The sequence below is a fragment of the Callithrix jacchus genome, chromosome X (genome assembly GCF_049354715.1).
Source record: "Callithrix jacchus isolate 240 chromosome X, calJac240_pri, whole genome shotgun sequence".
Taxonomy (NCBI): Eukaryota; Metazoa; Chordata; class Mammalia; order Primates; family Cebidae; genus Callithrix; species Callithrix jacchus.
In genome coordinates, this window is record NC_133524.1 from 112,292,467 (window position 1) to 112,314,719 (window position 22,253).

Below are 22,253 nucleotides of genomic sequence, written 5' to 3' on the forward strand. Positions count from 1 at the left end.
GTGCTTAAGATGGCCGAGTAGGAGCAGCTCTGGATTGCAGCTCCCAGTGACAGCAGAGAGGGTGAGTGTTTGCCACATTTCCAGATGGATTTTTATTGCCTACAGACCAGGAAATTCCTGGGAGGAGGAGTGCCATGGGTCTCCAATGTGGCTGTTTCAGCTGGCACGGCAGGTCTCTGCACACAGAAAGAAAACTCACACAGGTCCAGGCACTGTTTCAGCTGGCATCTAACTGGAGCACCTGGGAGACAGAGTCTCCCATTCAACTGATAAAAAGGAGACTGAAATAGGGAGCCAGACCAGGAGATTCCCAGGTGAAGAAGTGCCAGGAGTCTCCAGCATGGCTGTTTCAGCTGGCACAGCAGGTCTCCACACAAAATCTCACACAAAGCTGGGTGCCTTTTCAACTGGCGACTGGAATGCCTGGGAGACAGAATTGCCCATTTAACTGAAAAAAAGGGGACTGAAACAGGGAGCCAGGCCAGGAGATTCCTGGGTGAAAAAGTTCCACGAGCTCCCAGTGCAATCGAGGTGCTCTTTCAACTGGTGACTGGAACACCTGGGAGACAGAGAAACCTCTTCAACTGAAAAAAAAGGGGTCTGAGGCAGGAAGCCAGGTGATCAGGCATGGCTGTTCCCACTCTGACAAACACCAGCAATTTGAAATGCTCTGGATTAAGAGTTTCACCACAAGCACAGCTGAACCCAGGATGGTCCAGCTCTGTGGGGAAGGGGTGTCCACCATTACCAAGGCAGTCCACCACTACTGAGGTAGTCCGCCTTGCTGAGGCGGTCCGCCATTGCCAAGGCAGTCAGCAATTACTGAAGCAGCCCACCATGACCAAGGCAGTCCACTATTTCAGAGACACTCCACCATTACAGAGGTGGGCTGCCATTGCTGAGGCAGTTCTAACTATACCCCTATAAACAGGACTGCAGGGAAGTTCATATGGCAGCTGGGCAGAGCCCATAGCTTCATATGGCAGCTGGGCAGAGCCCATAGCAACTCAGCAACACCTCTTCTGGCAGATTGTGACTAGGCTGCCTCCCCACTGGGCAGAGCATCCCTGAAAAAAGGCAGCAGCATGACAGAACCTTATAAATATAGCCCTACCTTCCTGAGACAGAACACCTGGGGAAAAAAAGGTTGTTATGAGTTCTGCTGCAGCAGACTTAAATGTACTTGCCCAGGAGCTCTGAATGGAACAATGGAGCTCACAGCTCAGCACTTGAGCTCCTATAAAAGACAGACTGCCTCCTCATGCAGCTCCCCGACACCCATATATCCAAAGAGTAACCTCATAAAGGAGAGCTCAGACTGACATTTGGCGGGTATCCTACCAGGACAAAGATAGCAGAAGAAGAAACTGCCAGCAACCTTTACTGTTCTGCAGCCACTGCAGGTGAGTCACAGGAAAGCAGGGTCTGGAGTGGACCTCAGCAGTCCTACTGCAGAGGGGCCTGACTGGTAGAAGGAAAACTAAGAGACAGAAAGAAATAACTTCATCATCAACAAACAGGATGTCCACTCAGAGACCCCATCTGAAAGTCATCAACTACAAAGACCACAGTTAAATAGTAAATAAATCCACAAAGGTGGGAAGAAACCAGTGCAAAACAGATGAAAACACCCAAAACCAGAATGCCTCTCATCCTCCAAGTGATCACAACTCCTCACCAGCAAGGGAACAAGGCTGGATCAAGAATGAGTCAGATGAATTGAAAGAAACAGGCTTGAGAAGGTGGGTAATAAGAAACTTTTCTGAGCCAAATAAACATGTTCTAACACAATGCAAAGAAACTACAAACCTTGAAAAAAGGTTTGACAAAATGTTAATAAGAATTAACAGCTTAGAAATATAAATGAATTGATGGAGCTGAATACCCCAACATGAGAATTTCACAAAGCATACACAAGTTTTAATAGCCAAATTGACCAAGCAGAAGAAAGGATATCAGAGGTCAAAGATCAACTCAATGAAATAAAATGAGAAGGCAAGATTAGAGACAAAAAGAGTAAAAAGAAATGAACAAAGCCTCCAAGAAATATGAGATTATGTGAAAATACCTTACATACATTTGATAGGTGTACCTGAATGTGATGAAGAGAATGAATCCAAGCTGGAAAACACTCTTCAGGATATTATCCAGGAAAACATTCCCAACCTACCAAGACAGGCCAATATTCAAGTCCAGGAAATATAGAGAACACCACAAAGATATTCCTCAAGAAGAGCAACCCCAAGGTACATAATTGTCAAATTCACCGGGGTTGAAGTGAAGGAGAAAATGCTAAGGGCAGCCAGAGAGAAAGGTCGGGTTACCCACAAAGGGAAGCCCATCAGACTCACAGCAGATCTCTCAGCAGAAACCCTCCAAGCCAGAAGAGAGTGGGGGCCAATATTCAACATCCTTAAAAGAACTTTCAACCCAGAATTTCATATCCAGCCAAACTAAGTTTCATAAGTGAAAGATAAATAAAATCCTTTACATACAAGCAATTACTCAGAGATTTCATCACCACCAGGCCTGCACTTGAGAGAAGCACTAAACATAGAAAGGAACAACCAGTACCAGCCACTCCAAAAACATACCAAATGGTAACAAGCATTGACACAATGAAGAAACTGCATCAACTAACAGGCAAAACAACCAGGTAGCATCAAGATGGCAGGATTACATTCACACATAACAATATTAACCCTAAATGTAAATGGGCTAAATGCACCAATCAAAAGACACAGACTGGAAAATTGGATAAAAAGCCAAAACCCATTGGTGTGCTGTATCCAGGAAACCCATCTCACGTGCAAGGATACACAAAGGCTCAAAATAAAGGGATTGAGGAAGATTTACCAAGCAAATGGAGACCAAAAAAAGCAGGAATTGCAATTCTCGTCTCTGATAAAATAGCCTTCAAACCAACAAAAATCAAAAGAGACAAAGAAGGACATTGCGTAATGGTAAAAGGATCAATGCAACAAAAAGAGCTACTGATTCTAAATGTATACGCACCCAATACAGGAGCATCCAGATACATAAAGCAAGTTCTTAATGACTTACATAGGGGCTTAGACTCCCACAAAATAATAGCGGGAGACTTTAACCTTAGATTGTCAATATTAGATAGGTCAACAAGACAGAAAATTAACAAAAATATCCAGGACTTGAACTCAGACCTGGACCAAGCAAACCTAATAGATATTTACAGAACCCTCCACCACAAATCCTCAGAACATACATTCTTCTCAGCACCACATCACACCTACTCTAAAATTGACTGCATAATTGGAAATAAATTACTCTCAGAAAATGCAAAAGAACAGAAATCATAATAGTCTCTCAGACCACAGTGCAATCAAGTTAGAACTCAGAATTGAGAAACGAACTCAGAACCTCACAGCTTCATGGAAACTGAACAACTGGCTCTTGAATGTTGACTGGATAAACAATGAAATGAAGGCAGAAATAAAGATGTTCTTCAAAACCAATTAGAATGAAGACACAACATACCAGAATCTCTGGGACACATTTAAAGCAGTCTCTAGAGGAAAATATATAGCAATAAATGCCCACATGAGAATCAAGAAAGATCTAAAATCCACACCCTATCATCAAAATTGAAAGAGCTAGAGGAGTATGATCAAAAAAACTCAAAACCTAGAAGACAAGAAATAACTAAGATCAAAGCAGAACGGAAGGAGATAGAGACAAAAAACCCTTCAAAAAATTAATAAATCCAGGAGCTGGTTTCTTGAAAGGATCAACAGAATAGACCGCTAGCCAGATTAATAAAAAAGAAAAAAGAGAATAATCAAATAGATAGAAAACAAATTTGTTTATAAAGATATACATATATAAACTCCATTTGCTACCATTTGTTTATAAAGATATACATATATAAACACACACACATACAAACACATATACATACATATACATGAGCACACTAAATAACATTCTATATATAACACAGAAAGAATATCACTGGAAATTGACGTAGGGAACTGGTCATAATATTGACTCTGTGAAGAGTAATTGGGTATCTCATGTGCATGAGAGGTTGACTGCTTTCAGTATAGCCTTTTAATTTTTACATTTTGTATTTTTAACAAAGTTTGTGTACTATATATTCAAAATTATCATGCAAAAAACTAAAATAACCCCACAATTAATAAATTGAATTACAAAATAAATACAGTTGAAAATAAATTAGTGGCTTAGAAGAATTAGTATTTGGAGTCTCTCAGAAGGGAGTGCAAAAGGTCAAGGAAAAGAAAAGCTTCAGAAAAAGTTAAACACAGTGAGGTTCAACTCGGAAGTTCCAACATCTATTACAAAGAAATGCCAGAATAAAAAAATAATCATTGACATGACAGAAGATAATTTTATGAGATGAATAAATCCTGGAGGATTCACCTTGAAAGGGCCAACAAAATACAGAGGAGGAAGAATTAAAGAAGACACTGAGGTACTAAAAAGACACCTTAGCAAAATTTCTGGATGTCAACACTAAAAAGTTCCAAAGAGAAACAATTATGATACCCACAAAAGAACAAAATTTCAGATAGCTGAAACACCAAATACTATGAGATAGTGAATCAAGATCAAAGTTTCAAAAGAAACTGTTTGAAACTTTAAGGTTTATATGAAGACAAATATTACACATGAATTTAACGCAAAATTTTTGAGTTACATGTTATGAATTCGGCATGGTGAAGAGACTCCCAACAGGACAAAAGTTCCCTAAATCATAAAGATTTATATACTGCAAGAAAGTAAAGTGACACAAATATTTACAATGGTTTTAGATAAAACTGATTAACATCTATATTATCTCAATAATTTCTATATTACTTAGTTTTGGAAATGACAAATTATATTAGAAAATGCCCAATATCCAGTAGAAAGACAGGAAAAGCCATTTCCAAGGAAAAGTAATAGAAATGACTAACAAACACATAAAAGATGCTTACCTACATTTGTAATCAGGGAAATGCAAATTACACCAATGATGAATTTTTTTTATGTATTGGGTTTGAAAATAAAAAAGATTATTAATATACAGTGTAGATGAGGATGCAGGAGAAAGGAGCTGTATTATATATTGTTTGTGGGGAACAGACATGATTCTATATAAATTTAATAATTGGTATGGCACTGGCTCTGATCAATAATGGACACTGCTCAGTGCACTCCATCAGTATATACCAGTGGAATATCAGCCCTGTGTGAAAGATAGTAAATTGGTAAAACATTTTACTGGAGAGCAATTTGGGACCCATTGACACAAAAAGTTTACATTTAGGAGTCTATCCTAGAGAAATACTTACATGTGAGAAATTAGTTAATGGGTATGCTATCTGGGTGATTGTTAGATAAAAAGCCTAGATTTCACCACTTCACAATACATCCATGTATCAAAACTGCACTTGTATCTTCTAAATTTATAAAAGTAAAAGAAAAAAGACATATGTATGTGTGTGTATGTGTATGTGTATATATATGTATGTGTGTGTATATGTATATATGTGTATGCATGTGTGTATGTATACATACACACACATAAGAAATTAAAAATTTTGTGAGAAACATTCACATATGTTTGTTGCAGATTTTTTAAAATTTATTTTTAATGTTTGTGGGTACATAATAGACATATATGTTCATAGGATACATGGCATAATTTGATACAGGCATATAGTGTGGAATAGTCACACAGGGTAAATGAGGTTTCCATTCCCTCATGCATTTGTCTTTTGTGTTACAAGCAATGGAATTATACTCTTTTAGTAATCTTTAAATGTACAACTAATCCACGATGATCAAGTAGGCTTTATTCTTGGGATGCAAGGTTGGTTCAACACATGCAAATCAATAAATGTGATTTATCATATAAGAAAACTAAATACAGAAACCACATCATTATCTCAGTTGATATAAAAAAGGCTTTCAATAAAATTCAATATTTCATGTTAAAAAATTCTCAATATTTATTGATTTGCATATGTTGAGCTAAACTCACATTCAAGGGATAAAACCTATTTGATCATAGTGGATATAACTTTTTTGATGTGCTGCTGGATTTGATTTGTCAATATTTTGTTGAGGATTTTTGCATTGATGTTCATCAAGGGTATCAGCCTGAAGTTTTATGTTACTGTTGTTGCAACTCTTTCAGATTTTGGTATTAGGATGATGCTGACACAGTAAAATAAGTTAGAGAGGATTCCCCCCTCCTCAATTCTTTGAAATAGTTTCAGCAAGAATGGTATCAGCTCTTCTTTGCACATCTAGAATTCAGCCATGAATACATCTGGTCCTGGGCTCTTTTTTGGTTGGTAGACTATTACTAATCCAATTTCAGAGGTCATTACCAGTTTGCTCAGGGATTCAATTTTTTTTAAATACACATTTTATTGCATTTTAGGTTTTGGGGTACATGTGATGAACATGTTAGATTGTTGCCTAGGTACATACATGGCAATGTGGTTCGCTGCCTTCCACCCCATCAACTATATCTGGCATTTCTCCCCATGTTATCCCTCACCAACTCCCCAACCCCGCTGTCCCTCCCCTAGTCCCACCCCCACAGACCTCAATGTGTGATGCTCCCCTTCCTGTGTCCATGTGTTCTCATTGTTCAACACCCACCTATGAGTGAAAACATGTGGTGTTTGATTTTCTGTTCTTGTGTCAGTTTGCTGGGAATGATGGTTTCCAGGTTCATCCATGTCCCTACAAAGAACACTAACTCATCATTTTTTATGGCTACATAGTATTCCATGGTGTATATGTGCCACATTTACCCTGTCCAGTCTATTATCAATGGGCATTTGACCCAGCAATCCCATTACTGGGTATATATCCAAAGGATTATAAATCATTCTATTATAAGGACACATGCACATGAATTTCCATTGAGGCACTGTTTACAATAGCAAAGACTTGGAACTAACCCAGGGATTCAAGTTATTTCTAGTTCAATCTTGGCAGAATGTATGTGTCCAGGAATTTATCCATTTGTTTTAGATATTTTAGTTTATGTGTACAGAGGTGTTCACAATATTCTCTGATGGTTCTTTGTATGACTGTGGAGTCAGAAACAATAAACAGAGTGAACAGTTAACCCACAGAATGGGATAAACATTTTTTAAACTATGAATCTGAGAAAGTTATAATATCCAGCATCTATAAGAAATTTAAACAAATTTACAAGAGAAAAATGAACAACCCATTACAAAGTGAGCAAAGGATATGAACAGAGACGTCTCAAAAGAAGACACACCTGTGGCCAACAAGCATGTAAAAAAAGCTCAACATCACTGATCATTAGAGAAATGAAAATCAACACCACAATGAGATACCATCTCACACCAGTCAGAATGGCTATTATTAAAAACTCAAAAAATAACATGCTGTTGAAGTTGTGGAGAAATAGAAATGCTTATACACTGTTGGGAGTGTAAATTAGTTCAGCCATTGTGGAAGACAGTGTGGCAATTTCTCAAAAATCTAAAAACAGAAATACCATTCTACCCAGCAATCCCATTACTGAGATTATATTACCAAAGAAATATAAACCATGCTCTCATAAAAACATATGCATGCATATGTTCATTGCAGTACTGTTCACAATAGGAAAGACATGGAATCAACCTAACTGCTAATCAATGATAGACTGGATAAAGAAAATGCAGTACATATACACCATGGAATATTATACAGCCATAAAAAATGAAATCATGTTTTTTGCAGGAACATGGATGAAGCTGGAGGCCATTATACTTAGCAAACTAATGAAGGAACAGAAAAGAAAATACCTCATGTTCTCACCTATAAGTGGGAGCTAAATAATGAGAACACATGGAAACATAAAGGGAATAACATACAATGGGGCCTATCAGAGGGTGGAAGGTGGGAGGAGGAAGAGGATCATAAAAACAACTATTGGGTACTAGGCTTAATACCTGGGTGATAAATTAACCTTTACAACCAACACCTATGACACAAGTTAACCTATGTAACAAACCTACACATGTACCCCTGAAGTTAAAATAAAAGTTAAATAAAATAAATAAATAAACAACAATAACAAAAATTTCTTTTTGCACTCCTGTTTTCAATGGTCCCATATAGACTTACAGATGGAGATGTGTTTCCTGGAAAAAAAAACTATGCATCAATGGTACATACCTCAATATAATAAGAGCCATCTATGAGAAACCCACAGCCAACATCATATTGAATGGGCAAAAGCTGGAAGCATTCCCTTTCACAATTGGAACAAGACAAGGATGCCCACTCTCACCAGTTCTATTCAACCTAGTACCAGGAGTCCTAGCCAGACCAGTCAGGTAAGAGAAAGAAATAAAAGGCATCCAAATAGGAAGAGAAGAAGTCAAACTATCCCTGTTTGCAGATAATGTGATTCTATACCTGGAAAACTCTATAGGCTTTGCACAAAGACTTCTGGACCTGATAAACAATCTCAGCAAAATTTCAGGATACAAAATCAATGTACAGATATCAGTAGCATTTCTATACAACAATAACATTCAAGCTGAGAGTCAAATAAAGAACACAATCTCATTCACAATAGCCACAAAAAGAATGAAATATCTAGGAATACAGCAAACCAGGGAGGTAAACTATATCTACCATAAGAATCACAGAACACTGCTGAAAGAAATCAGAGACAACACAAACAAATGAAAAAAAAATTCATGTCCCTGGATAGGAAGAATCAAATTTTCTAAAGTGGTCATACTGCCCAAAGCTATTTGCAGATTTAATGCTAGTCCTATGAAACTACAATGACATTTTTCAACAGAATTACAAAAAATATTTAATTTATTTGAATCCCCAAAAGAGCCCAAATAGCCAAAGCAATGCTAAGCCAAAAGAATAAAGCCAGAGGCATCATATTACTCAACTTCACACAATACTACAAGATTACTGTACCTAAAACAGCATAACACTGGTATAAGAGCAGACACAAAGACCAATGGAATAGCTTAGAAAATACAGAATTAAAGCTTCATACCTACAACCATCTGTTGACAAGGCCAACAAAAACAAGCCATGAAATACAAAAATTAGCCAGGCATGGTGACATGTGCCTGTAGTCCCAGCTAAGTGGAGGCTGAGGCAGGAGGATTGCTTGAGCATGAGAAACCAGACCCCAACTCTCACCAAATACAAAAATCAACTCAAGATGGATTAAAGACTTAAACATAAAACCTAAATATAAAGACCTTGGAAGAAAATCTAAAAAATACTATTTTGGAAATTGGCCAAGACAAAGACTTCATGACAAAGACACCAAAAACAATTGCAACAAAAAGAATGCTTATAAACTGCTGGAGAGGATGTAAATTAGTTCAGCCACCATGGAAAACATTATGGAGATTTCTTAATGAACTTAAAGTATAACTACCATTTGACCCAGCAATCTCATTCCTGGGCATATACCCAAAGAAATATAAATTATTCTACCATAAAGACACATGCACATGTATGTTCATTGCAGCACTATTTACAATAGTACAGACATAGGATTAACATCGATGCCCATCAATGGTAGATAGGATAAATAAAATGTGGTACATATACACCATGGAATACTATGCAGTTAAAAAAATGATATCACGTCCTTTATGGCAATATGGGTGGAACCAGAGGCACAATCCTAAGTGAATTATTTCAGAAATAGAAAACCAAATACCACCCATTCTCACTTATAATTGGGAGCTAAACATTGAGTACCATGCACACAAGAAAGAGAACAATAGACTGGACAAGGAAAATCTGGCACACAGACACCATGGAATACTATGCAGCCATAAAACAATGATGAGCTTGTGTCCTTTGTGGGGACATGGATGAATCTGGAAACCATCATTCTCAGCAAACTGACACAAAAACAGAAAATTAAACACTGTATGTTCTTACTCACAGGCAGGTGTTGAACAATAAGAACACATGGACACAGAGAGGGGAGCATCACACACTGGGGTCTACTGGGGGGGGAATGGGGAGAGACAGGGTGTAGGGAGGTTGAGGAGGGATAACATGGGGAGAAATGCCAGATATAGGTGATAAGGAGATGGAGGCAGCAAACCACATTGTCATGTATGTACCTATGCAACAATCCTGCATGTTCTGCACATGTACCCCAGAACCTAAAGTGCAATTATATATATATGTGTATATATATATATATATATATATATATATATATATATATATATGTGTATATATATATATATATATATATATATATACACATAATTTTAAAAAAAGAAAGAGAACAATAAATGCTGGGACATCTTTGAGGAGGAAGTGTGGGAGGAGGGTGAGGAATTATGCTGATTACCTGGGTAACAAAATTATCTGTATACCAAACCACTAAGAGACACAATTTACCCATGTAATGAACCTGTATATGTACTCCTTGAAACTAAAATAAAAATTGGAATAAATAACACAAAATAACGTAGCTATGAAGTTTATAGACACACATAGAAACATTTAAAGGTGTAAAGTAACATAGTCAATTAAATATGGAGAACAATATTACCTTGCTTTATTATAATCATTATTTGTATACATTGACAGAGTTTTAGTGATAGGTGCCTCAACCTTTTAAAAATCTTTCCAAAACTCTCAACAATTAATATTTTGTTTTCTTCAGCACTCAAATTTATTTTTTATACAGAAAAATAAAAAAATGGAAAATTTATATGACAATATCTTGAATACATAGCAGGGTATACTTTTTATGAGTACAATTAGCAATAAAAAACCCTAACCAGGGGTCTATTGGGGGGAAATGGGGAGGGCCAGTGGGAGGGGGAGGTGGGGAGGGATAGCCTGGGGAGAAATGCCAAATGTGGGTGAAGGGGAGAAAGAAAGCAAAACACACTGCCATGTGTGTACCTATGCAACTGTCTTGCATGTTCTGCACCTGTACCCCCAAACCTAAAATGCAATAAAAAATTAAAAAAAAAAAACCCTAACCATTGAATAAACAATAAAATAAACTTGTTAGAATATATTTGAATAGATATAATTGTGTTTGTTCAAACATTTTAATTTTCATGTATTCAAATAATCTATTTTGCATTGTTCTATGCATATGCACAGTAATTGCTTCACAACTAAATATTGCCTTTGCATTAAATTAAAGCATATATATATTCCTACTATACCCAAACAGGAAAAAATTTAAAGGAACAAATCTGGGAACCATACTGTAAATAAATTTTTAAAAAGTCAACTTTTTGCTTTGTTGATCTCTTATATTTTTTGTTTTAATTGCATTTATTTCTGCTCTAATATTCATTATCTCTTCCTTCAATCATGGAGAAATGGATATGTGACATTTTGGATAGATAATTAAAAAAAATCTATGTCAAGGAAATTCAAGATGACACAGAAAATGAATTCAGAATTCTACTGGATAAAATTAACAAATATATTAAAATAGCTAAAAAGAAGCAGAAATTCTGGAGTAAATAATGCCATTGTTATACTTATAGATGCATCAGATTAATAGCAGAACTGATCAAACAGAAAAAATTAATTAGTGAGCTTCAAGGCAGACTATTTGAAAGTCAACCGAGGAGACAAAAAATAATAAAAAATGAAATTAACCTGTTAATTCTAAAAACAGCCTCAAATCGGCAAATCTGAGTTATTGACCCTAAAGAGGAGGTAGATAGAGAGATAGGGGTAGAAAGTTTATTCAAAGGGACAATAATAGAAAACTTCTCACACCTATGGAACATTTCACCTGCTACTGCCTTCCTGCTTCTTCAGAACTGATTTTTTGCTGCCATTTCCCTTCCCCCACACAGTTTCTGCTGCCATCCTCCATCCCTGAAAGAGGCTTGGGCATGGACATGATGAAGGTCAGAGTCAAGTGTGCAAGTTCCTTTTGCTAAATCATGGGGTAAGTTCCTAATTATGAGTTTCTGCATTTGTCTTATGAGTATCTCTATGCCTGAGGGAATACAGTTTTATATTGTAATTAAAAAAGTGCTAAATTAAAAAATGTCTTTGCCAAGACAAATGTAAAGAAATTTTTTCCTTATGTCTCCATCTAATAGTTTTAAATCTTCAGTTTTTAATTTAAGTCTTTAATACACTTGAGTTGATTTTTGTATATGGTGTAAAATAAGGGTCCATTTTCATTCTTGTGCATGTGGATATTTAATTTTCCCAATATCATCTATTGAAGAGATTGTTCTTGATGCCTTGGTGAAAGATCAGTTGACCTTAAATGTGTGAATTTTTTTTGTCTTCTCTATTTTGTTCCACTGGTCTATGTGTCTCTTTTTGTGCCATAGTCTTTCAATTACTATAGCTTTCTAATAGATTTTGAGATCAAAAGCATAGTCAACAAAATTAAAAATAGATAAATGGGATTGCATTAAACTGGAAGTCTTCTGCACAGCAGATGAAACAATCAACAGGGTAAAGAGAAAACCTATGGGATGGGAGAAAATACTGGCAAACCAAACATCTGATAAGGGTTTAATATCCAAAATACATAATGAACTCAAACTACTCAATAGCAAGAAAACAAACAGCTCAGTTAAAAATAAGAAGTAAAGAAATTGAGTGGACTTTTCTTTAAAGAAGACATACAGATAATCAGAAGGTATATATAAAGAAATGCTCAACATCATTAATTATCAGGGTAATGCCAATTAAAACAACAATGTGATATCACCTTACTCTAGTTAGAATGGCTATTATCAAAAGGTGACAAAACATAACTTTTGACAAACAATTAAAATCTGTAAAATACTTGAAGAGATTTATTCTAAGCAAAATATAAGTGACCATGGCCCATGACACCACCCTCAGGATGTCCTGAGAACATGTGCACGAGATGGTTGGGGTACAGCTTGGTTTTATACATTTTAGGGAGGCATGAAACATCAATCAAATACATTTAAGAAATACATTGGCTTGGTCCAGAAAGGTGAGATAATTCAAAGTTGGGGGCAGCCTTCCAGGCTATAGGTAAACCTAAAAATTTTCCACTTGACAACTGGTTGAGTTTATCTAAGGATGGGGATTAATAGAAAGGAAATGTTCAGGTTAAGATAGACTGTGAAGACCGTGGTTCTTTCAAAGTGTCATAGTGGCTGCTCTTAGAGACAATAGATGACAAAAGTTTTCTATTTAGACCTTTAAAATGTGCTAGACTCTCAGTTAATCTCTTCAGGATCGCGAAGGCCTGGAGGAAAAAGATCTAGCTGTGTTAATAGAGATTCTTTATAGATGCAAATTTTCCCTACAAAGGATGGCTTTGAAGGGTCATTTCAAAATATGGCAAAGAAACATGTCATAAGGTAAAATATTTTGAGTTTCTTTTTTGTCACATAATGTTATGCCAGACTCAGATTGAACAGTAGGTTATAATATATAGGGTTATATAAAATGCATCTGATGAGAATTTATGATTTGTAAGGCATGACTCCCCAGACCTTTTAGATATTTTGACAAGATAAGATAAAATCAGAACTTAGGCCTCATAACAAATGTTCGCAAAAATGTGGAGAAAAGGAAATGCTTGCACAGTGCTTGTGGAGAGATACATTGGTACAGTCATTATGGAAAACAGTATGGAGGTTCCTCAAATTAAAAACAGAACTTTTTTTCAAAATGCTACCTCTGGGTATATATCCAAATGAAATGAAATCAGTATCTTGAGCAGGTGTTTGCATTCATCTATGTTGTGAACTCATCTATGAAACTGGAGGACATTATTGTAAGTGAAATAAGCTGGTCACAGAAAGACAAACATTTAATGATCTCGTATATATGCTGAATTAAGAAATTCAAATTCATGGAAGTGGAAAGTAAATGGTGGTTGCCAGGAGCTGAGGGTGAAGGAATTGGAGAGACGTTGGTCAAAAGATACAGCATTTCAGTTACTCAAGGGGAATAAGTTCAGGAGACCTATTGTATAACATGGTAACTGTAGTTAAAAACAGGGTATCACTTACCAGAAAATTACTAAGAGTGGATTTTAAATGTTCCCAATACACACAAACAGACAAGTATGTGAAGTAATAAATGTGTTAGCCTAATTTAGCCATTCCACAATGTGTATATAGCATGTTTTCCAACATAATAATTTCCAATATATGCAATTCTATTTGTCTATTAAAAATACAAAATAAAAAAAGAACATCATATTTAGACAGAGACTGTAGAAGGAAAAACATACTTTTTTTCCTCCTTTTTGAACAAGAGGTACAGCATTTTCATTTTATGCTGAGCCTTGTAAATTATGTAGTGGGCACCTTGAGAAGAACAGTAAAGCTTTAGAATAATTCCTGGGGAGAATGGGTGATGGAGTGTATAATAGGACCTCCTAACACTGTTCATGAACTTGGACTGGCATTAATTTATATTGTGGGTTTTTTTTCCAATGGTGTAATTAAACTTTTTTATTTTTATTTTATTGCATTTTAGGTTTTGGGGTACATGTGCAGAATATGCAAGATAGTTGCATAGGTACACACATGGCAGTGTGTTTTGCTGCCTTCCTCCCCTTCACACATATTTGGCATCTCTCCCCAGGCGACCCCTCCCCAGCTCTCCACCCCACTGTCCCTTCCCTGTTCCCCTCAATAGACTCCAGTGTGTAGTACTCCTTTCCCTGTGTCCATGTGTTCTCATTGTTCAGCACCCACCTAGAGTGAGAATATGCAGTATTTCATTTTATGTTCTTGTGTTAGTTTGCTGAGAATGATGTTCTCCAGATTCATCCATGTCCCTACAAAAAACATGAACTCATCATTTTTGATTGCTGCATAATATTCCATGGTGTATATGTGTCGCATTTTCCCAGTCCAGTCTATCATCGATGGGCATTTGGGTTGGTTCCAGGTCTTTGCTATTGTAAATAGTGCTGCAATAAACATTCGTGTGCCTGTGTCCTTATAGTAGAACAACTGACAATCCTTTGGATATATACCCAGTAATGGGATTGCTGAGTCAAATGGAATTTCTATTTCTAAGGCCTTGAGGAATCGCCACACTGTCTTTCACAATGGTAGAACTAATTTACACTCCCACCAGCAGTGTAAAAGTGTTCCTATTTCTCCACATCCTCTCCAGCATCTGTTGTCTCCAGATTGTTTAATGATCGCCATTCTAACTGGCATGAGATGGTATCTCAATGTAGTTTTAATTTGCATCTCTCTAATGACCAGTGATGATGAGCATTTTTTCATATGTTTTTGGCCTCATGCATGTCTTCTTCTGTAAAGTGTCTGTTCATATCCTTTGCCCATTTTTGGATGGGCTTGTTTGTTTTTTTCTGTAAATCTGTTTGAGTTCTTTGTAAATTCTGGATATCAGCCCTTTGTCAGATGGGTAAACTGCAAATTTTTTTTCCCATTCTGTTGGTTGCCAATTCACTCTAGTGACTGTTTCTTTTGCTGTGCAGAAGCTGTGGAGTTTGATTATGTCCCATTTGTCTATTTTGGCTTTTGCTGCCAATGCTTTTGGTGTTTTGGTCATGAAGTCCTTGCCTACTCCTATGTCCTGAATGGTTTTGCCTAGATTTTCTTCTAGGGTTTTTATGGTGCCAGGTCTTATGTTTAAGTCTTTAATCCATTGGGAGTTAATTTTAGTGTAAGACGTCAGGAAGGGGTCCAGTTTCTGCTTTCTGCACATGGGTAGCCAGTTTCCCCAACACCATTTATCAAACAGGGAATCCTTTCCCCATTGCTTGTTTTTGTCAGGTTTATCAAAGATTGTATGGTTGTAAATATGTTGTGTTGCCTCTGAGGCCTCTGTTCTGTTCCATTGGTCTATATCTCTGTTTTGGTACCAGTACCATGCTGTTTTGATTACTGAGCCTTGTAGTATAGTTTGAAGTCCGGTAGTATGATGCCCCCCCCCACTGTGTTCTTTTTGCTTAGAATTGACTTGGCTATGTGGCTCTCTTTTGGTTCCATATGAAGTTCATGGTGGTTTTTCCAGTTCTATGAAGAAAGTCAATGGTAGCTTGATGGGGATAGCGTTGATTCTGTAAATTACTTTGGGCAGTATAGCCATCTTCATGATATTAATTCTTCCTAACCATGAACATGGAATGTTTCTCCATCTGTTTGTGTCCTCTCTTATTTCGTTGAGCAGTGGTTTGTAGTTTTCCTTGAAGATGTCCCTTACGTTCCTTGTTAGTTGTATTCCTAGGTATTTTATTCTTTTTGTAGCAATTGTGAATGTCAGTTCATTCTTGATTTGGCTCTCTTTAAGTCTGTTATTGGTGTATAGGAATGCTTGTGATTTTTGCACATTGATTTTATATCCTGAGCCTTTGCTGGAGTTGCTTATCAGTTTCAGGAGTTTTTGGACTGTGGCGATGGGGTCTTCTTGGTATACTATCATGTCGTCTGCAAATAGAGACAGTTTGGCCTCCACATTTCCTATTTGAATACCCTTTATTTCTTTGTCATGCCTGATTGCTCTGGCTAGAACTACCAGTACTATATTGAATAGGAGTGGTGAAAGAGGGCATCCTTGTCTAGTGCCAGATTTCAAAGGGAATGCTTCTAGTTTTTGTCCATTCAGTATCATATTGGCTGTTGGTTTGTTGTAAATAGCTTTTATTACTTTGAGATACATTCCATCAATACCGAGTTTATTGAGAATTTTTAGCATAAAGGGCTGTTGAATTTTGTTGAATGCCTTCTCTGTGTCAAATGAGATCATCATGTGGTTTTTGTTTTTGCTTCTGTTTATGTGGTGAATGACGTTTATAGACTTACATATGTTGAACCAGCCTTGCATCCCCGGGATGAATCCTACTTGATCATGGTGGATAAGTTTTTTGATGTGCTGTTGCAATTGGCTTGCCAGTATTTTATTGAAGATTTTTGCATCTATGTTCATCATGGATATTGGCCTGAAGTTTTCTTTTCTTGTTGAGTCTCTGCTGGGTTTTGGTATCAGGATGATGTTGGTCTCATAAAATGATTTGGGAAGGATTCCTTCTTTTTGGATTATTTGGAATAGTTTCAGAAGGAATGGTACCAGCTCCTTTTTGTGTGTCTGGTAGAATTCAGCTGTGAACCCATCTGCACCTGAGCTTTTTTGTGTGGTAGGCTCTTAATTGCTGCCCCGACTTCAGACCTCCTTATTCATCTATTCATAATTTCGGCTTCCTCCTCGTTTAGGCTTGGGAGGACACGGGTGTCCATGAATTTATCCATTTCTTCCAGGTTTACTAGTTTATGTGCATAGAGTTGTTTGTAATATTCACTGATGATGTCTTGAATTTCTGTTGAATCTGAGGTGATTTCCCCTTTATCATTTTTTATTGCATCTATTTGGTTGTTCTCTCTTTTCTTTTTTATCAGTCTGGCTAGTGGTCTGTCTATTTTGTTGATCTTTTAAAAAACCCGCTCTTAGATTTATTGATTTTTTGAAGGGTTTTTCGTGTCTCTATCTCCTTCAGTTCTGCTCTGATCTTAGTTATTTTTTGTCTTCTGCTAGGTTTTGAGTTTTTTTGATCTTGCTCCTCTAGCTCTTTCAGTTTTGACAATAGGTGTGAATTTTGGATCTCTACACTCTTCTCATATGGGCACTTATTGCTATGTATTTTTCTCTAAAGACTGCTTTAAATGTGTCCCAGAGATTCTGGTATGTTGTGCCTTTGTTCTCATTGGTTTCGAAGAACTTCTCTATTTTTGCCTTCATTTCATTGTTTATCCAGTCAACATTCAAGAGCCAGTTGTTCAGTTTCCATGAAGCTGTGCAGTTCTAAGTTCGTTTCTGGATTCTGAGTTCTAGCTTGATTGCACTATGGTCTGAGAGACTGTTTGTTATGATTTCACTTGTTTTGCATTTGCTGAGGAGTTCTTTACTTCCAATTATGAGGTCAATTTAGGGTAGGTGTGATGTGGTGCTGAGAAGAATGTATATTCTGTGGATTTTGGGTGGAGAGTTCTGTAAATGTCTATCAGGTTTGCTTGCTCCAGGTCTGAGTTCAAACCCTGGATATCCTTGTTAATTTTCTGTCTGGTTGATCTACCTAGTATTGACAGTGGAGTGTTAAAGTCTCCCACCATTATTGTGTGGTACTCTAAGTCTCTTTGTAAGTCATTAAGAACTTGCCTTATATATCTGGGTGCTCCTGTATTGGGTCCATATATATTTAGGATCGTTAGCTTTTCTTGTTGTATTGATCGTTTTACCATTATGTAATGTCCTTCTTTGTCTCTTTTGATCTTTGTTGCTTTAAAGTCTATTTTATCAGAGAGGAGAATTGCAACTCCTGCTTTTCTTTGCTCTCCATTTGCTTGGTAAATCTTCCTCCATCCCTTTATTTTGAGCCTTTGTGTATCCTTGCATGTGAGATGGGTTTCCTGGATACAGCACACTGATGGGTTTTGGTTTTGTATCCAATTTTCCAGTCTGTGTCTTTTGATTGGTGCATTTAGCCCATTTACGTTTAGGGTTAATATTGTTATGTGTGAATTTGATACTGCCATTTTGATGCTAGTTGGCTGTTTTGCCCATTAGTTGATGCAGATTCTTCATTTTGTTGATGCTCTTTTGCATTTGGTGTGTTTTTGGAATGGCTGGTACTGGTTATTCCTTTCTATATGTAGTGCCTCTTTCAGGAGCTCTTGTAAAGCAGGCCTGGTGGTGACAAAATCTCTGAGTACTTGCTTGTTCATACAGGATTTTATTTTTCCTTCACTTATGCAGCTCAGTTTGGCTGGATATGAAATTCTGGTTTGAAAGTTCTTTTCTTTAAGGATGTTGAATATCCCCCAATCTCTTCTGGCTTGTAGGATTTCTGCTGAGAGATCTGCTGTGAGTCTGATGGGCTTCCCTTGGTGGGTGACCTGACCTTTCTCTCTGGTTGCCCTTAGCATTTCCTCCTTCATTTCAACCCTGGTGCATCTGACGCTTATGTGCCTTGGGGTTGCTCTTCTTGCAGAATATCTTTGTGGTGTTCTCTGTATTTCCTGGACTTGAATCTTGGCCTGTCTTGCTAGGTTGGTGCAATTTTTCTGGATAGTATCCTGAAGAGTATTTTCCAGCTTGTATTCATTCTCCTCGTCACATTCTGGTACACCTATCAAAAGTAGGTTAGGTTTCTTCACATAGTCCCACATTTTTTGGAGACTTTGTTTATTCCTTTTTACGTTTTTTTCTCTGATCTTTGTTTCTCATTTTATTTCATTGAGTTGATCTTCGACTTCTGATATTCTTTCTTCTGCTTGGTCCATTTGGCTGTTAAAAAGCTCTGCATGCTTTGCGAAGTTCTCATGTTATGTTTTTCAGCTCCTTCAATTCATTCATATTTCTCTCTAAGTTGTCCATTCTTGTTATCATTTCCTCAAATCTTATTTCAAATCTTTTTTCAAGGTTCTTAGTTTCTTTGCATTGATTGAGAACATGTTCTTTTAGTTAATGGAAGTTTCTCATTACCCACCTTGTGAAGTCTGATTTTGCAATTTCCTCATACTCATTCTTTGTCCAGCTTTGTTCCCTTGCTGGTGAAGAGTTTTGGTCTTTTGTAGGAGGTGAGGTTTTTGGTTTCGGGTGTGTTCCTCCTTTTTGCCCTGGTTTCTTCCAATCTTTGTGGATTTATCCACAACTGTCGTCTGAGTAGTTGCTGACTTTTCGATTGGATCTCTGAGTGGATGCCCAGATTGTTGATGATGAATTATTTCTGTTACTTGGTTTTCTTTCTACCAGTCTAGCCCCTTTGCTGTACAACTGATGAGGTCCACTCCAGGCCCTGCTTACCTGGGGTACACCTGTAGCAGCTGTGGAACAGTGAGGGATGCTACCAGTTTCTTCTTCTGCTATCTTTGTCCCAGAATGATGCCCGCCAAATATCAATCTGATCATTTTTGAGGTGACTCTTTGGATATACAGGGGTCAGGGATCTGCTTGAGCAGATGGTCTGTACTTTATAGAAGCTCAAGTGCTGAGCTGTGAGCTCCATTGTTCATTCTGGGCTGTTAGGCTTGTACATTTAAGTCTGCTGTAGCAGAACTTCTAAAATTCCTTTTTTTCTTAGATGCTCTGTCTTGGGGAGTTAGGGCTTTCTTTATGAGTATCCTTTGCACTGTCCTGCCCAGCTAGGAGGCAGTCTAGTCACAATTTGCCTGCCGAGGCTCTGGCCTGCTGGCATGGGGTCCGCCCTGTTGCTGTGGGCTCCGCTCTGCTGCTGTGGGCTCTGCCCTGCAGCAGGGTCTCTCTGTTATGGCGGGTTGCCTCGGCAATGGCAGGCTGCATCAGCAATGGGAGTGTACATCAGTAGGGTCAGATTGCCTCGGTAATGGCAGACGCCCCTCCCCCACTGAGCTGCACCATCCTGGGTTCAGTTGTGCCCACAGTGAAACTCTCAACCCTGAGTGTTTTGAATCGCCATTTTGTTTGTCCCTGTGGGGGTGATACCAGCTGAGCCTGATCACCTGGCTCCCTGCCTCAGAGCGCTTTTTTTTTAAGTTGAACGGTTGACTCTCTCCCAGGTGTTTCAGTCACCTGCTGATAGGGCACCAGGATCTGTGTGATTTCCTGTGCAGCAACCCACTGTGCTGGCTCAAACGCTGCTTCCCAGGAATCTCCTGGTCTGGCTCACTGTCCAAGTCCTGATTAATCAGATGGATATGCTAATTTGCCCTCCCAAATCTCAGATTTCTGGTTTAACAGGGCACCCGGACCAGTGCGTCTTGTGTGGAGTGTGCAGAGTGCTGCTGCACTGCGGCGCCAGCTGAAGTGCCCGCACCAGCCACAACAGCTGCGCTGGTGTCCCGTGTCTCTCCTACACCTGGGAATTTCCCCATTCTGTGGGCAACAAAGATCCTTCTGGAAATGCGGCTTTGACTCACCCTCTGCACCTTCACTGCGAGCTGCAATCCTGAGTTGTTCTTACCGTGCCATCTTGAATCCGTAATTTATATTGTTATATATAATCTGACTAGAAACATTTAGTATTGATTTTTCTGTTACTGGTGATTTCAGAACAAGCATAACAGAAATATAATACTGAAGTCAAGGAAGCAGCCTTTATGTGATTAAGAAGGCTTTTTAATAGAAAAGCCACTAATGAATGACTCTTTGAAAACATTAACCCTAATACCAATAGAGTCCTCAAACTTCTGCAATATTCATGTAGAAAATATTCAGCATTTATCTTTCCAAGGCTATTTGGACATGTCATTATGTCTGTATCAACTGTCCCTAATTACAGTGAAATGGAGGATGTAGATTTTCTTGTCTTTTGTGATTGTTGAGACGTTATTAGTGATTTTTCATTAGGCATAGTTGAAAATTTGAAAAACAGCATTTCATAGTAAATTTATGTCTCTTTCTCAAAGAGTCAAGGTAGAAGTTCAATTATCTTAATATCAGAAAGATCCCAGATTCAGAAACTTAATGACTCATTGGAAACATGCATTTTTCTTTTAATCTCCACTAAGATCACAAACATGTTTTTGCTTGACTGAAGCAGCAGCGTTTTGAGAGGATTAAGTATAAACATTAATTTAGGTATTGCAAGCTAACACCAGTCTTTGCTTTTTGTTTCAGGCCATGTATTGTTTTCATTTCACCCATAGCCCCTTTAGATTGGAGAAAACAGGGGTGTAAAATGCAATTTCCCAGTAATGTTAGTCTGAGCTACATTATTAAGCAGTTAGCTATTTGGCCAGCAATGCATTAAGTGATCTGCTTGATTCCCTGTGCACCTATGCCTTGTTTCTTTCTTTTCTATGGCATTAGTTTTTATGATTCAAGACCAAAAACACTACAGGGGGAGAGTAACCAAACAAGCATGGTACCAGTACAAAAACAGACACATAGGCCACTAGAATAGAAAAAAGAGCTCAGGAACAAGGCTGCACACGATCACCTGATCTTCAACAAAGCTAGCAAAAGCAATGGGGAAAGGACTCCCTATTCAATAAATGGTGTGGGGATAACTGACTAGCCATATGCAAAAGATTGAAAGTGGACCCCTTTCTCACATCATATACAAAAATCAACTCAAGATGGATTAATGACTTAAACATAAAACCCAAAACGATGAAAACTCTGGAAGAAAACCACAGCAATATCATCTTGAACATAGCAATGGTGACGTTTTCATGACAAAGATACCAACAGCAATTATAATAAATGTGAACAATTACAATAAAAATGGACAAATGGGATCTGATTAAACTTAAGGGCTTCTGCACAGCAAAATAAACTAT